Below are 17,861 nucleotides of genomic sequence, written 5' to 3'. Positions count from 1 at the left end.
AGATTAATATTAAGCATCTTAGTGCATCTGCTTATATGGCCCAAACTTAAAGGCACCCTAAATTCCGAAGGAAAACATTATTCTTTTTTTTATGCACATAACATTATTTATTGTAAGAAATTGGTCGTCCAATTAAGGAGGATAAGAATTTCCAAGGTTTGTAGTAAGAACGCAGGGGACCAGGTAAAGCTGTGTCATTCCAGTGCCCAAAGACATGGGGCTGAGGAGAACTGTGTTCCAGCCAGTAAGTTTTCTCTAATCCAAAACAAAGTGATAATAAAAGCGATAACATGCTTGAGAGGCTCACATCAGAATAATCATAATGTGAGAGGCGCAGTGCCTGACCCAACTATAGCCATTTGAGAAGATTAGTCTGAGGAGCCATGTGTGGGCAGTATGTTCCACAATAACACAGCTCCTGTGCTGTCCAGCATTTCCTCTGCCTTTCCAATGTTGAAGCTGCCAGTATGCCAGCATACTACAACACACACTTACCATGGTATAGTTATCTCCTTTCTCTCCTTGCCCGTATGCCACCAGGCTGCAACATACACTAATCGCGATATAGCTATCTCCTTTGTGCACCTTTCCAGTATGACAACATGCGACTACATATATTTACCGTGGTATTGCTATCTTCTTTGTACACCTTACTAGTATGCCAGCACGCTACAACATAAACTTACCATGGTGAAATTATCTTCTATGTGCACCCTATGCAGCCCAGTTTGATATTTACAACAGTTTTGTGCTCATTATGTAAGATCTCAAAGGGACGGGAATGCAGTAGAAAATTTGAATGAATCCAGTGTTGAATAAAACTACAGCCACACATCTGGATAGATAAACGGAGGTGGAAAAAAAGGGCCTCCTATAAACTACAGCTAGAGGATGCTTTCATGTCATTGTTTCTGTGCCTCAAAATACAAATATAAGTTGCTATAATCTGCAAAATGTATTTGTGGTAAACATTAAAAACTACGCAGTATTATAATAAATTTGGGTGCTTTCAATTCTTTTTATGAGATATAAATAGGATTATAAAGTGTTTGTTATAAAATAAGATATTTTAAAAATAGCTTCAAACTAACATCTAAAGTATATTCTGTCATTAATGGAATCGTTTACTTTTTTCTGGCAGTATACAAGTTACAAAATGAATATGTAGCTTGATAGGCCATTTAACCTGCATAACTCAGTGATTGTTTTAACATAAGTTGATTCTTACAGTTTCATTATTTTGTTTTCATATTTGTTTTATATTTAATTATGTATTGGTATAATGCATCCTTTAAGGGCATGAGTGCAGATATCCAGGACCATGAGAGGGTGCTTAGGATAAGCAGGAACTGAAGATGCAATCTAGAGTGAGCCCCATAACATGAGTGCTAAAAGCAAATCTCAGGTCCTCTAAAAACAGGAAAGACTTTTAACTACTGAGCCATGTCTCCAGAACAAGAACCAATTATTACAGTTCCTCAACATATCTTAATATTGTCTTTAAATAGCTAATAATAGAATTTGTGATTTTAAACACTTTGTGTGTAGAGTCTACCTGAGAAGTCATGACGGAGGTATGGGACAGGTGGAAAGGGTGAGGAATGTGGAAGGGAGGGAGGAAATAGGGTTAGATATAACTAAGATATATTATACACATTTCAAAGAATTAAAAATAAATAATGTTTAACTCTCTAATCTCTCATATAATATTAACGATTTTTCTCCTTATGCTTCCTTCTTTCTCTCATATATACACACAAACACAGAGTGTGACACACACATGCATATACACATAAATACATATACATATTCATGTGTTTACATTTACATATATGCATATGTACATTCTTATATTAAAAAGAACACACACACATATATGCATATATATATATATATGCTTCTTCTATGGTTCCACTATAGTTTAGAACTATTGTTTATATATGCATAAATAATCCAGAACTCCTACTAACTATAATATTATTCAACTAAACAATTACTATGTTCTTAATTTCAAAAAAGTTAATTTTCAATGAATCTCCCAAATAAAAGTTTTATATATATATATATATATATATATATATATTTGACTTATTGCTTTATGTAATAAAAATTGATTACTTTTAAATGTTTTTGATAGATATGAAGTTTAAATGTGGAGTTATAAAACAATAAGAAAAAAGTCAGAATCTGTTATTTTGGCTCCAAATACTTCTCCAATTCTTCATTATTAAGTATTTAAGTGATACCTCTCCATACTTGATGTGATTCTGTTTTATGCTTCTACATACTGTCATTTGACAAGTGTGTTTTTAGACAAGACTTCCTCACTATTCCAACATCACTTTTATTATCATAAATGATGGAGTCCTTTGAATTTCTCCCTCCCACATGAGCATTTATCTCTATTTTCAAACGAAAAAAAAAGATTAGGTGATAATTTAAAGTTCAAAATATGAAGACCACCTATAAGAAAATCTATAAAGACAAATAATACTAAAAGAATAAAAATATTTTCATAAAAAATTGAAATGTTTGCATTCACAAAGTACATTGAGATCTGCATGTGTAAGCACAACAGAGATAAAGCATAATTAGGAAAAATGTTTGGATTTGAAAAGACCTGATGTCATTAAAATATAAAAGAAAAATGACTGAACCATTACTCTCCAAATGTGTGATTTCATATATGAATCTAGAACTCCTCAGACTTTGTACATGTAAGCGTGTGTGTGTGTGTGTGTGTGTGTGTGTTAAATTTTGTTTCTATGGTATGGTTCACAGTTCTATAAGTAGTTGATCAAAACCACAGTTTAACAGATTTTTCTTATGCTATGTTTTATTGATTTTTATTGAGCTCTACATTTTTCTCTGCTTTCCTCCCTGCCTCTTTCCTCCCTTTCAGCCCTTCCCCCAAAGTTCCCATGCTCCCAATTTACTCAGGAGATCTTGTCTTTTTCTACCTCCCATGTAGATTAGATCCATGTATGTCGCTCTTAGGGTCTTCTTTGTTGTCTAGGTTATCTGGGGGTTGTAAATTGTAGGATGGTTTTCCTTGCTTTATGTCTAAAACCCACTTTTGAGTAAGTACATACGATATCTGTCTTTCTGGGTCTGGGTTACCTCACTCAATATGATGATTTTTAGATTCACCCATTTGCCTGAAAATTTCAAGAGGTCATTATTTTTATCTTTTGTGTAGTATTCCATTGTGTAAATGTACCACATTTTCCTTATCCATTCCTTGTTTGAGGAACATTTAGGTTGTTTCCAGGTCGTGGCTATGACAAACAATGCTGCTATGAACATAGCTGAGCACATGTCCTTGTACCACGATTACAGTTTTTTTAAATGTGGTTTATATACAAATCTATATCTTTACTTGGGAATAAAAAATTAAATTGGGTTGCCTTAGATGAAAATGAAATCATTAGTTGTAAATGACTTCCACCATGACTGTTGAGCCTAGATGAGCCTTTATGGGGAGATAATGATGGTCTTAGTGTTTTCTCTAGTAAAAAAGAATGACAGGAAAACATGACTCATTATTAATAGTTAAAGTGAGAAAGAGGACAGCAGATTAACAAAACAAACACTGTGATAGAATCAGTAAGGTTAAATTCAATTGAAGTAGGAAAAGGACATTAGAAGAAAGATATATAAGATTTAGATATGCTTTGAAAATTAAATATTTACAAATTTGATGGGTACAAACAAAAAGGAAGGAATCAATCAACACAGTAGGAGTAGAAGCAGGTAATTAAGTACAAATAAAAGATGGTATTATAAAATAGGAAAACTGCTATATGCGCATGAGTGCCAAGATATTTAAAATTATTGAAAAAAATCTGTAATTTCTGTTTCCATTTCTGATAATAAAAGAATGAGAACACATGAGTAGCTCTATTTCCAGAGCAAAAACCTGGAAGGAAATTAAATGTGCACTAATTGATATTGGTATTATTTTCAGAAGAGATGGAATTGGCTTTAAAAGATGTGCTTCCTACTTATTTCCTACGTATTTCATACCAGAAAACACAGAAGGCTGACAGATTGAACCTGTGATCCACTCTGATTTCTATTTAAATTTGAAAACTTAGCATAGAATTCTCATTTATTGTCCTACAAAGTTTTGACATCATAGGTCAATATGCCAAATACGAAATTCAGAATCATATGAATAATAGAAGAATAACAAATTGAAATTGGTTCAACTCTATCCACAATATTAATATGATACATTTTGTGCTATGGTCAGAACAGATTTCTTTATTATTTGTTTACATAAATTTCACAAAAAAACTTAAAGATTTTTTATTAATAAACCAACATAAAGAGAAAACTATAAAGGTAAATGAGGCTTTTTGTGTGTAGGTAGATTTTAATAACCAAGATCCTGCTAATGTTCAAAGCTACAGTAATCAACTCAACACCGTATGCATAAATGTTTTAAGAAACCAAAGAAACAAACAGAATGTATGAGGGAAATAGCATAATAAATGTACTCCATGACAAAACTTGAATTTACTTTCTTTGGAAATTCTAATGTTTATAAAACTGATTATCCACCTGGTTATTCATGTGCAAGCAATTAAAAGTAGATAATTTTAACATATAAAAGTAAGGTGTCAATTTTTTCTGACTAAAATGTTATAAAAAATGAAGTTAAAGCCGTGTAAACCTCCATGTGGATTATATTCAAATTGCTGCATACTGTCACAGTACTAACAACATTCCGTAAGGAGCTATTGTTTTGTGACCATGAGAGCATGGTTGAAAAGTCCCTGGCATTCATGTAAGAGCGTCCAGATAGCATCAAATAAAATCATATATACTGTAAACCTATGGCTTGAAAACTTGTTACCAGACCTCTGTTTGCAAATATTAACACCTAGTGTACACATATTAATAAGTGATGAGTACAGATTGGAAGAATTACAGACAAATATACAAGACTTGTCAAAAGTAAGGAACACAATGTTCAGAAATCATAAACAAAAGTTAAAATGACTCAACAGGCTATATAAACATGTGGGTATGTGTACATACTTATATACATACAACAATGATAATTATGAAGATATAAATTTTGAAGGTCTGGGAGGAATTAGAGGAAAAGAAGGAAAGCTTGCAAGTAACGAAAAGGCAATATTGATGCATGAAATTCCCTGAAAAAAACATTAAAAATAGCATCACTTAATGAAAAATTTATTAATCTGATTTCCTCTGAACTTTTCAAGCAGTTATCTGTAAAAAGTTACCTATATTACTTTTTCTGCTTACTTGTTGTACAAAGCAAATATACTTTCTTTACATTTAAAAATATGCACCAATATTTTTTTACATAGGGATAACTTTGTTAATATTCTATATATTAATCCCTGAGCTAAATATTGAAACATGAGTGTATAAAAACATCTGTATATTTAACCACACTTGAAATACGTCATCTAGAACAAGGAATTTGAAAAAAGAGGTGTCTGTGATTTATGAAATATGAGTAATGTGGGATTCCCTTCTGTATGCTTTGAAAATGTTTTATTACCACTGGTTAATAATTCACCTGTTTTGTGCCTATTGCAGCTCAGAATAGAGCAAGCTGGGAATTCCAAGGAGAGATAGAAGCAAAAAGAAGGAGTTAGAGAGACCCCCATGTAGCTACTGAGGAGACAGATGCCCTGGGAACCTTACTGGTAAATCACGAGCCTTGTATTAAAATGCAAAATAATAGAAAAGTTTAATTCAATATGTAAGAGTTAGTTAATAGGAAGCCTGAGTTAATAGGCTGAGCTGTATTTTGTTGTTGTTGTTTGTTTTGGAGACAAAGTTTCTCTGTAGCTTTGGAGCTTGTTCTGGAACTAGTTCTTGTAGTCCTACTTAATACAGTTTCTGTGTGATTGTTTTCAGTCTGGTTGGCCGGAATGAATGGGCAGCCTCCGTCTACATATGAGTCTTGTGTACATAAGCAAGAATGATAAAACATTTAGGCTTTGGTTTTAAGATCAATAAATTTAATTAGTTACATGAATACTCATATACCATCTCGGAATGTGAAGTTTGTATGAAATGATTCAGACTTTGGACCTTGCATTAACTAGCTGCTGATTAAATGCCAAGATGTGCAAGCACAAGTGCCCACGGTGCCACAGTTTTATATGTTTCCATTGGTAGTTACTGTCAACAAGGACTTGGCAATGTCTTACTCCCATTCTTATGTAAGGCACACATAATATTCAGATATGGAAAAGAGCATAAATGTTTTTTTTGGAAATAGGGCATGCTACTGTTTCTTTTTGAAAGTTTGCTCCAGGGCCATGTGTCTGGGAGTACAGCAGGCCTGAGTACATCCTTTGCTTCTGGGTCTCCTGGGTATGTGGGCACTTTGCCAAGTCAGACAAGCTGTCTGACAACTGCTGGCTGAACTTAATTCTAAACGATCAGACAAACTCCAGTCAAATCCAGTAATTCTAAGTTTTAATTTGATGTTTCTTTTTCAGAATTATTTATTATCTAGCAATAATCCCTAGAATAAATTAATACATTTATTCATATGAAAAAGAAGTGAACTATCAATGGTAATAATTCACTTTTTTTTTCTTCTCAAGCTTTCTTGATAGAGTTTCCTTTCTATGAGACCCTAGAGTTTTTATTACAACTGAAATATGATATGCAGCGAATGGATGACAGTAAAGTTTTGTTGGTAAAGTACTTGACTGGCATGTATAATCAATCCCCAGTATACCCCCACCTAAAACAGAAAACTTGGTATATGCCTGTAGATGCAAAAGTTAGGCGGGAAAAGTCAGGAGTGCCAAAAATTTAAGATTATTATTAGTTGTTCAGTGTTTCAGGCCAGCTTGAGCGCATGGAACTCTGGCTTAATAAAACAGAATCAAAATACCAATAAAATAATATCACATTATAAACATAGCAAATGTTTAAGAAATGTGCAGAGAAGATTCTTCCCAAGCAAAATACACAATAAGCAGTCAAAACTCAACCAAAAGAACAATGAAAAACGTGATGTAAAGGTACACAAAAGATTTAAAGAAATACATCATCAGAGAAAATATACATATGCAAGTGAAGAACATGCTAAGATGCTGAGCAGCATATGTTAATAAGAGAATAAAACCCAGAAGAGCAATGTAATACACATGCACACTGATTACAGTGGTAGATAACTAAACCACTGATAACGTCTAATGCATGAAGGGAAGTGAAGCCACCCCAGTCCAGGGATTACATATGATGATGTAAATGGGACAAAGATATTGAATGATTCTGGCAGTTTTTCCTAAAACTAGTATAATGACCAATGTCTTGCCATGAGATTTAGCAGTCAGCCTCCTTTGTATTCATGCAGAATCATTGACGTCCTATGTCCACACAGAAACTTGTGCATGGATTTGTATTAAAGCTATTTTTTGTCACAAAACTTGAAAGTCAACAGAGTTTATACACCTTCAGCAGATATATCGATGAAAAAGCCAGCATATCCAGAAAATTGAATGTCTGATAGCTGGTCATGAGTGCCTTATTAAAATACAAAATATATCGGCACAAATTAAAAGGAATGGAGAAATGGAAAGATGCAGAAAAGAATAAATGAATATAGTGAGGATTCCGCAGATATTAGAAGCCTGCTTGCCACTTGCATCCACCGCGATGGCAGTGAGGAGTAGACTGAGGAACAGGTCTGCTTGCCATCTGGGGACATGATGATTATGACCAGGTCAGGCTACTGCCAAGAACCATATAAGGGTTCCTGGTCCTACAGTAGCCATGGTCTCTGTTGAATTCCATGGAAGAAATCTTAAAGCTATGTCTATTAAACAAAGAAGTTACTGGGGCAAAGCCCTTAGGAGAGCATATATGTTGTCTGCATGAAGTCCTAGGTTTGATACAAAGTACCACAAAAGAAAATCGACAACAGCAAAGTACACAAACTTTTAAAGTTCTGTGTCACAATTATTTTACTTATAGTAGTGCTCATAACAATTAAGACAACTGTTGGTTTTGTCTAGAGTTGCAAATATCAAGGTTCAGGTATTAATGATTGGCTAGATGGAGTTAGATGAAACCAGCTGTATGTATGTAAGCCTCGGAAAGTGCAATTTGCTAACTCACATTAGAGATAAAAAAGCTTAAACAAGAGTCATTCAGGCAAGCACCTCAATTCAATTTTAAATATATTTTAAACTATTGTATGAATTTCATTTTTCCTCAAAATGTCTTTTAGTTCCCAATCACGCTTAATCTTGCTCTTGATTTGGATTATTTCATCTTAAAATCTCATCAATACATGAGAAAAATCAATTGAAATTTAATATATACTGAAGAACATAAATAGCTGAATCCTTTCATATCTCTCACTGTTCAGTTTCTCATGAACTAAATTACAAGTCCTTGTGTGGGGAGGAAGGGGTGATGAGTTCATCATTGCTTGTCTGTCATTCTGAGTCATGTACATATTTAAACAAATATTTTCTTTATTTCCTGATGGTGGCACCTTCAGGACCTCTAATATAACACAAGACAAGCAATTTGTGTCTTAAGGATAATGTGGCTCAGGGTTTCTCTCTGAGTTTTTAGGTGTATTTATGCTCTTGACCATCACCTGGACCTCTCAAATGATAATCATAAAACTCTCTCTGAACAGAACATCTGTCTGCTACTTGACAGGGCACTGGGAACATCCTCTGCAATGCCCAAAGGCTCTTTCTTGACATCTGGCGGCTATCTCCCTAGCCATGTTCAGAGGCCAGAGGGTGACAGATGAGAGAATGTTTGACAATGGTACATCGCCTCGCCATTCAGCATATACGCATCATATTGGAGACACCCAGGAACTAAGACCTGGTCCCAGATTTGTTTCTCCGTACCACGCAATGTGGTTAAAACGTGACAAATTTTAAAAATTTTGATGAAAATTATATTTGAGAGGGAACATAAGCAGCATGAAAGTCCATTTATACAACAGTGGGGACCTTATTTACAATGCCATTCTATGATTTTGTTAATTTGTTCTCTAGCGAAACACTCTACAAAAACATGCCTTATAAATCCAATATCTAGTGATAATTCAGCATCTTATAAATTGTGTATCTAGTGATATCTAATTCAGAATTTCTTATAAAATATCTAGGTCTCTGCATGGTTTATTAAATGTGAACATGATTCTGTTTAATCACAGGCTCTTATATATAAATAAGATCGCATTGTCTATATACTTATATATTTAAATGTACATATGACCCTGAGAATTTTACATTTTTCCCTATGTCCAAATTAATTATTAAATCTTTTATCAAAGGAAATGGAATGTTTCCTGTTGCTCAAATATCATTTCCAATAAGAGGTATGATAATGTTGGGAAATATTTTAGGGAACAATTAACATACACTCTATTAGCGCTAGCCCACTCTCTCCCAATGAGATAGTAATACATATAGTCAACCGTGTTCACCAATGCATGCATGGCTTTGTTGAGTCAGTGATTTCTGTGTGCTTGGATGACTTCTAGCTCCGACCCTTAACTCCTCTCAGTCTCTGTCAGTGACCCTTGCCCATCTCCAACTACTCACACTGCAAACAGACGGGCACCAATTTGTTTTCCTTATGTTTGTAAAGCCACTAGCCTGGTATGCTAATTAGAAATAAATCACTTGACCCATAAAAGAAACGGCAGGAAACCTGAAATGAAAGCATTATCCAACACTTCATGCTCCTTAGTGATGCCATTTTAAATGTTTCAGACAGCCCATAAATAATTAAAACCTCACCACAGCAAATTATGTCCTATTATGCAAATAAATAGCCTCCTCCCCGCTTTCATTAAAGATTCCCAATGACAAGCTGAGCAGTTTAAACATAGCAAGGTATTGCAGTGAGGCGAGAAATCTTTCAATATATTTTTTTAATTGTTAGTGCCAAGTTTCATGTGGATTTTGACTCTAACACTTTAATTTGCATGAGCAAATAAACCTTTAATAAACCTTTTGTAAGTGGGGGGAATGCATCATTTAATTAAATTTGATTTGTTGTGAAACTATTGTGCCTCATGAATATTTAAGAACCACAAACTCTCTTTTTTCCTGAAAAGAGGACAATACTGAGCAAGGGGGTGATTTTCAAGAAGTTAATCTGACAGTGCCTGAGAAAATAAAAGTAATTAATAAGTCTTACGAATTAACTTTTCAGAAATTGACAGGTTACCTCACATGTAAACATAAATTATATATATATTACTATCATATACTGAGTTTCAGGCAGGATTTTTAACATTGATTGATTTAAATCATATCCTTCAGTACATGGATGTTTCAAATGTCAATTGTGAAAAATTGTCAGTCTTTAAGTTTAGTGTCATTGAGACATCTGCTTGAAGCTAAAGATACCCCCAGGTTTTAATAATCAAATAAGAAAAATGCAAAATGCTACAAAACAAAAGAAAATCATATTTTATTCTTAAAATGATCTCCTGAGTAAATTGGGAGCATGGGGACCTTGGGGAGAGTTGAAGGGGGAGGGGAGAATCAGGGAAGGGAGTAGAGAAAAATGTTGAGCTCAATAAAAATCAATAAAAAAATAAAGAAAAAATGCTTCCTTGCAAGATGAAAGTACTATAAATAAAGAAATGGGTCCTAAAAAATTGGCTGCTGGTGTAAAATATTCCATTTCTCTACACTGTATTCTCATGGCTTTACTTCAATTAAAGCATTCTAAACATTAAAGAGAAGTTTGATTATTTCATTAGGTATTGAATTTTGAAAGAATACCTCACTTTGTAATATCCAACAGTGTTCTTCTAATTTTTATAATAAATGCGATTCTTTTATATTCTGAAAATAATGATTTTACAAAATAGAAACTAGGTATTTTTTTTGGTATTTTTTGTATCAATTAAGTAAGTACATTTTTAGAAAGATTCATTCATTATATATAATATAAAATTACATTTTCTTCAAATCTAAATAAAACTTTGTCAATGTTTTCCCAAAAAGGTTTTAAATGCCAATGTAATTATATACTTTTTTCAGTGTGAATATGCAAAGATATTTTTTCTTAAAATTGGCAGCTGAGTTCTAATTTAGTAATATCAGTTAAAATCTATCTAAATCAAAGCCATATAATCATGAAGACATTTAGCAAGATATTATATTCAGAATGTATATGTTACTTGCTAAAGGAAAGTAATATTTTAGCAATTATCAAAGAAAAATAATAGTATGAACTTCATGTCCCCAGTTATGAAGTACAAGGAAATGCCCCAGAAATGAATTAAAAGATATTTGAAAGTTTATTATTCTTTACTGTATGACACACACACATTATCTACAACATACTTATTTTGCCAACTTCCTACTCCTTTTATTCTAGTCTCAGAAAATGAGGACTACTCATCATGGATAAAGTCTTTATTTTTTTCACTATACATCAACTATTTTCCTCTAGGCATTTCTTCAATAATAATAATCTTAACTTCATAATAATTTCAACTTCTCAATCTCTGCTTACTTTATTCTCATCAAAATAAGTAAGTTAAGAAATCAATGAATTATTCTGGCAGAGACATCTAACCAAGGGAAAACAGCTCCTTACCGCCTGTTAGGAGATTTCCTTCCCATCACCAGTTCTAAAACCAGTAGTTTACATGTATGTTCTTACCACCTCCTAATTAGTCTCCTGTAGTCTAGTTTCCACCATTGACACAGCCATGTACAATGCTTCACCAACTCTGTCTCATCTTTTCTGGGACCAAGATACAATGTCCCTTAAACTCCCTCTGTTGTTTTGTCCAAATTATTTCTCAAAATACCTGATTTCCTGCAAGATTCCTCAGCCCAGCATCCTTCTGTCTGCCGGTCTGTCTGTCTGTCTCTCTCCTTCCTCCTCCACTGCACATGTGTCCTTGTTCAGATTCTGTGCAATCCTCTCTCTTTGGAGTTAAGTTACAGGTGTTAGGAACCTTGTCTTTTGTTCAAACGTTACCATGTTTACCTGTAAATCCCACATTTACTTTTTAATCTATTTTTTTGGTATCAAATCATTCAATCGCTTCTAACAGATTTTCATCTACGAGCTTCATCTCCTTCAGACACGTCTTTATTTCCTTCTCTCTGTATATACTTGAAACATTTATCTTCATCTAAATGTCCCAAGTAGTATTTGAGGTATCTGGCCTTTTGTAATAAAGAAAAAGAGTAGAGAAATTGAAGACATAGAAACATACAGGGACACTCATAGACCTTTATATCTCTAACAGATTTCTTATTTCAAAGTCCTTTTCAAGCTATTGTTTGAATTAAATCTTGTATTATTTCCCTTGTAAAATGCTCTAACAGTGAAGATTTCTTGGCATGGTGCATGGCATTACTATTTTTGTGTTTCAGTTTTCTGCTCTACCTTAGACAATAACACATGTCACTTGCTGTTCAGCTGAATTCCCACTTGTTCTGTAGTTCTTATTCATATTGTTTTCACTATGAAATATCCCTTGCATCCCCCAGATATTAAAATAATGATTCCCTTCTCTGCTGGCTTCTGTGACTTTTATTTTATTTTAGCTACATATCCTAACATATTGTAATCATTAGTTTACTTCAATTGAATTGATTGTTTTCTATTTGTCTTTATAAACTCATTACACAGTGTGGCATCTGCCACATATAACACAAATCCATCACTTGCTATTATTTTTATGGATTTATTTTTAATTGTGTGTGTGAGTGTGTGTTTGTGTGTGTGTGATGGTATGATTTTGGAGATTTAGTATTTTTCAGAGGCCACGAAAAAAATGTCAGATCTCCTGCACCTGGAGTTCCTGGCTATTATTAGCTGCTTGATTTGGGTGTTGAGAACCGAGTGCAAGTCCTTGTGTAAAAGACACATACCTGCATCTTCAAAAAAGTTATTAAATGACAGTAAATGAAAATGAGTCAGGTATACATTGGTAATGATTTTTAAAAAGCAGAACTGTGAATTTGATAGAAACAGAACATAGAAAAGAAAAAATGTTGAAGACTGTGACCGTGGCTCTTTTGACTTTTCAACAACTATTTATTCTTCTTGTAGTATCTTTCTATCTGTCTTCTGAACTAAGAGCACAGTGTGCACATTTCAGGAATAGAATTCAGGCATGACTCTGATGTATGAAGCCAGGTACAAAATGTTACTAGGAAAATCGATGTCTGTCATTACTACTTTGAATGCTTTGTAATTGCTTCCTAGAAAATTCTCCTCACCGGGTAGCTAAGCAATTAAAATTGAAAATTTAAGCATTGTTTGATATAAATAAAATATAATTTTAAGAATAACATATTTTGGGGTGGTGGTGGCACACACATTTAATCCCAGCACTCATGAGGCATAAGCAGGTGGTTCTCCAACTTTGAGACCAGCCTTGTCTAAAGGGAAAGACTCAAGACAGTTAAAAGTAATTCTATGGTATAAGATTACTGAAAGGAGCATGTTTGTGTACAAGTGTGTGTGCATGTATGCATATGTATGTGAGTTGTTTGTGTACATCTGTGTAATTCTATGTTGTAGATTTTCATATGTGAAATACACGTAAGTATAGACAGTGTTGCACTGAGAACTTGGTAAAATAGTGACTTTAAGAGTCTTAGAAAAAAAGTAACTGTTGCTAGTCAAAACCTTGAAAAAAAGACAGAAATATTATAATGAAATATAAGTGTACCTAGCTATTGGTATTAGGGATACACAGATAATATTCATTAATATTATTGTTACATAATGCTACTGTACACCAGAAAGTAAAGGATGAAATTTGGTTTTGCTGAGAAGGCACACTAAAAAGACAATGCCATTTTTAAGACTCAATCCCCTGGAATGTGAGTATCTGAAACCCAACCAAATCAAGACATGCTTACCATGCTTTAGTTAATATAATAGAGATTAATTGTTTTTGATTCTATTGTTTGATATTGATGTTTAAATTAACAGAGGTTTCTTATAATGAATTTTATTAGATGTTTGATATTTTAATGATGTTTTTTATAGAAACATCGAGAAAAGTTTTATTTGGCATTACTTGTATAAGCATATTTCTTGTAGTTTGCTGTGTGGATAAATTGTTTGAATAGTATTTCTATAAATATCATCCACCACAACTTTCTACAGCTCAACAAAATGCAATTTGTTTTTCTCTCTTTTTACGATTCATTCTGTCTTTGTGTCTGTCTGTCTCTGACTTTCTCTCTCCAGTGTGTGTGTATGTGTGTGTGTGTGTGTGTGTTCAGCCTATGTCTATGAGCATGTTATTGTGTGTTGACCATGTGCTGTTCAGAAATGGACAGGAAGCCCAGCGGTGGTGGCACACGCCTTTAATCCCAGCACTTGGGAGGCAGAGGCAGGCGGATCTTTGTGAGTTCGAGACCAGCCTGGTCTACAAGAGCTAGTTCCCGGACAGGCTCCAAAACCACAGAGAAACTCTGTCTCGAAAAACCAAAAACCAAAAAACAGAAATGGACAGGAATCATCCTCAATGGCTCTTTTATCTTATTTTCATCTTATTCGCTCATACTAGAACTCTCAATCAAACCCATAGTTGGCACATTTGGCTAGCAGCACAGTCTGCTCTGAGGATCCTCCATTTTCGCAGTCAACAGCTGGAATTACTCATGGGCTGACACGCCCACCTCACATTTTCAAAGCTTCTGATTAACTCTTGTCTTCCGTGCTTCTGTGACAAGTGATGTGACCAGTGAGTCAACTCCACAGCTTCCTAATTTTCTTTATACTGAAATAATTCTTTATATAACACATTGCCATTCAAGGATGTGATTTTTCTCTGCCATCGCTGCACATTCTGAAGGGCCTGTACAATCAGTCAGTGGATAAAGGATGGGAAATGGTAAATGTCCTGGATGTGAAAAAAATGATTTGCTTTGACAAAGTTATGGCCAGCCCTCAATCAAATAGTCATTTCAACAATGCATAATTGGAAGAGCACATGGAGATCGATGTGAAATTCATGTGGTAGAAACTTAATCCCTAAACAACAGGCTTAAGAACAACAGTTTTGAATTTTGAAAGATGACTGGAACAGAAGAATATCTTGTGAATGAATTAAAGTTATTATCGCAGAAGTAAGTTTTTCATGAAATCAGGCTGTCTGTCTCCCATGCTTCCAGTTTGTCTTGTCTTTGCTCCTACTCTTGGGCTCCCTGTTTGTGTTTCTTCAACTGCCATGACCCCAGTGAGCTCCATCTGTCATGCTGTCTCTCTTGTCCTCATTCTATTGTAGTCCTTCTGACTCCATCTCCTCTGCTTTCATTCTAGGACACCTTTGTGTCCCCTCTCACACATCCTCACTGTGTCCATCTTGCTACTGTGTTTTGACTCAGCAAGAAAGTTCTCCCAGGTTAGTAACTTGGGATGGAGCTCCTGAACTTTGAGAACACTAATCAAATGATATTGTCAGTCACCTTTGACATCACATATCTATATATGTTTGATTTTTCCTGAAAGCATTCTCTTAAATAAAGAATTTTCTCAGTCTTCCAGCAAAAAATACAAAATGTGATTGAGCCAGTGGAAGCTATGGATGGAGCTTAGCTGTAAAGAGCCTTTAGTATATCCAAGGCTCTGAGTTATATTCACATGTATAAACACAAATACAAATACAGAGAGAGAGAGAAAGAGAGAGAGAAAGAGAAAGAGAAGAAAGAGAGAGAGAGACTATCCAAACTAGAGTAAGAAGTAGAAATACTCCTGTGAATTCATACTATTTTGTTTCAAAATTAGAGAGTAGGTGCTAATTTGTTTTTCTAGTGATTTGGAAATTTTTATATACATGTATGTAGCTTAATTAGTTTCTCATCTTTGATCTCATGCAAATAAAGTGGTATTATGTATTTTTCTACTAATGCTAATATTACAAAAACCCTTATGACTAATTGATGCTTATGGGTGTTCTTGACAGAAAATTCCAAAATGATGTTCAGAATGAGTAGAACTAGCAACTGAACTTCTATAGAAAGCTTGACATCTTTAAAGATAGAATCCATTGACTCTGTTTCTGTAGCAGTGTCAAATATGCAAATTGAATGAGTTTTATTTTACATATCTTAATAAAAATGGATAGGACCATCTTTTTCCTTTTTTATGTGGCTTTAAATGAAGCATTTTAAGTTAAAATGAGGATTGTTTTTGTCCTGGGGTAATTTTAAACATACATTTTCTGTCCCTGATTATGCCTTTCAACTGTCCATATTCTTAAGCCTGATATAAAATATTACATATTAAATGTGCAGAGATTTTTACTTTATTTAGGGACAAAGGTCTGAAAAATATGAACAGCAACTATCATTGATGTATTTGGCATTTAAAATTAACAGACCTTTCTATTTTGAAGAGAAATAATTACTGCTGAAAGTGTATTTTATATGGAATATTTTAAACTGTGACTAATTTTGATATTTAGTTGAGCTACTTACTTTCAATTTTTAGGTTTTGAGAAAAGAATATTGGCTAATTTATTGTAGGCTAAATACTGTTACTTGTCTATAAATTCATCTTCTGGAGAAAAGAGCTTTCCAAATTGATCTAACTTTGCCTACACTCTGACATATTATATGTTAGTTTCTACTTTACTTTTGGTCATTTCTCTACCCTAAATTTTCTACTCCTACCTTCATTATATTTTATGTTTATGCTTTATAAACTGTTGCACATTCTCTTATTTATGAATAATGCATACTTACAATTGTACAGTGTACTCTAAAGACTCTAAATGATGAACTATAGTTGATCATTTTCTTAGCTTCAATATATATATACACATATATGTATGCATATATGTATGTATTTATGTATATATATATCATAGTGTTTTGCTGTAGCGTGCATACTTACAATTAATAATGCAGGACAATTTTGAAAATATAATGCAATTTGTTGGTCATCTACAGCAAATGTTAGAACAAAGGTGTAAGATAAATTTTATATTTTTCAAGTGCCATCAAGAGAGCACGTTATTTATCATCAAAGTTTAACATGGATTATTATAGATTCACACATTAATATGTAAAATGATATGCAAATATTCACTCTTCCCTTTGACAAGTTTTCCCCATGTTTATATGCTACAGAAACGTGATACAATATCACCAACCTGAAGAGTATTCCACAATAAAAATTCATTGTGTCACTATTACTTTTAGGATTTTACTAACATTTTAACAGGACATTATATATGGAAATTCACGTTCTTATGATTTTGGACGTGAGAAGTCAGAAATCAAGGCATTATGATGATGTTCACCATCCACCATGCAGTCTCTAGACGGAAATCCTCCTTTGTTCATTTTAGCTTCTGATGGATCCGGGTTAGGAATGTGAAGACTACTTTCTGCATCTGTTTCATATTAGTCATCCCTTCTTCCTCTCACAAGGACACCTAGAGATTTGGGGGTCCACCAGAATGATATACTATGACTTCATTTGGAGCTATTTAATTGCATCTGTAAAATCTTTATTACCAAGTAAGTCTGTCATAACCTCGAGAGAACAACGCACTCATGGTGGTTTAGAAGGCATGCTCAGTCTTTGGTCGGTTCTTTATCATCAGGTAATTCAAGTCACTACCCATTCTTAACTTTATCAACCACTAACTTATTTTCTATTCAAGTATTTTGTCATGAAAATAATATTGTGTATGTGGAATCACAAAGTATGAAACTTTTAGAATTGATTTTTTTTCCTCCCGTAAAGTGGAATTCTCTATAAATTCATGCAGGCTGTTGTACATATCAATAATTAATTTCTATTTTAATCACCTGAATAGTAGGTCATGCTAAGGTTTGAATACACTTTGTTTAATCATGTTCATTTAAGCA

Source organism: Chionomys nivalis, chromosome 20, assembly GCF_950005125.1.
Source record: "Chionomys nivalis chromosome 20, mChiNiv1.1, whole genome shotgun sequence".
In the NCBI taxonomy this organism is placed as follows: domain Eukaryota; kingdom Metazoa; phylum Chordata; class Mammalia; order Rodentia; family Cricetidae; genus Chionomys; species Chionomys nivalis.
The sequence above is the reverse complement of the archived record's forward strand: the minus strand, read 5'-3'. Positions refer to the sequence as shown.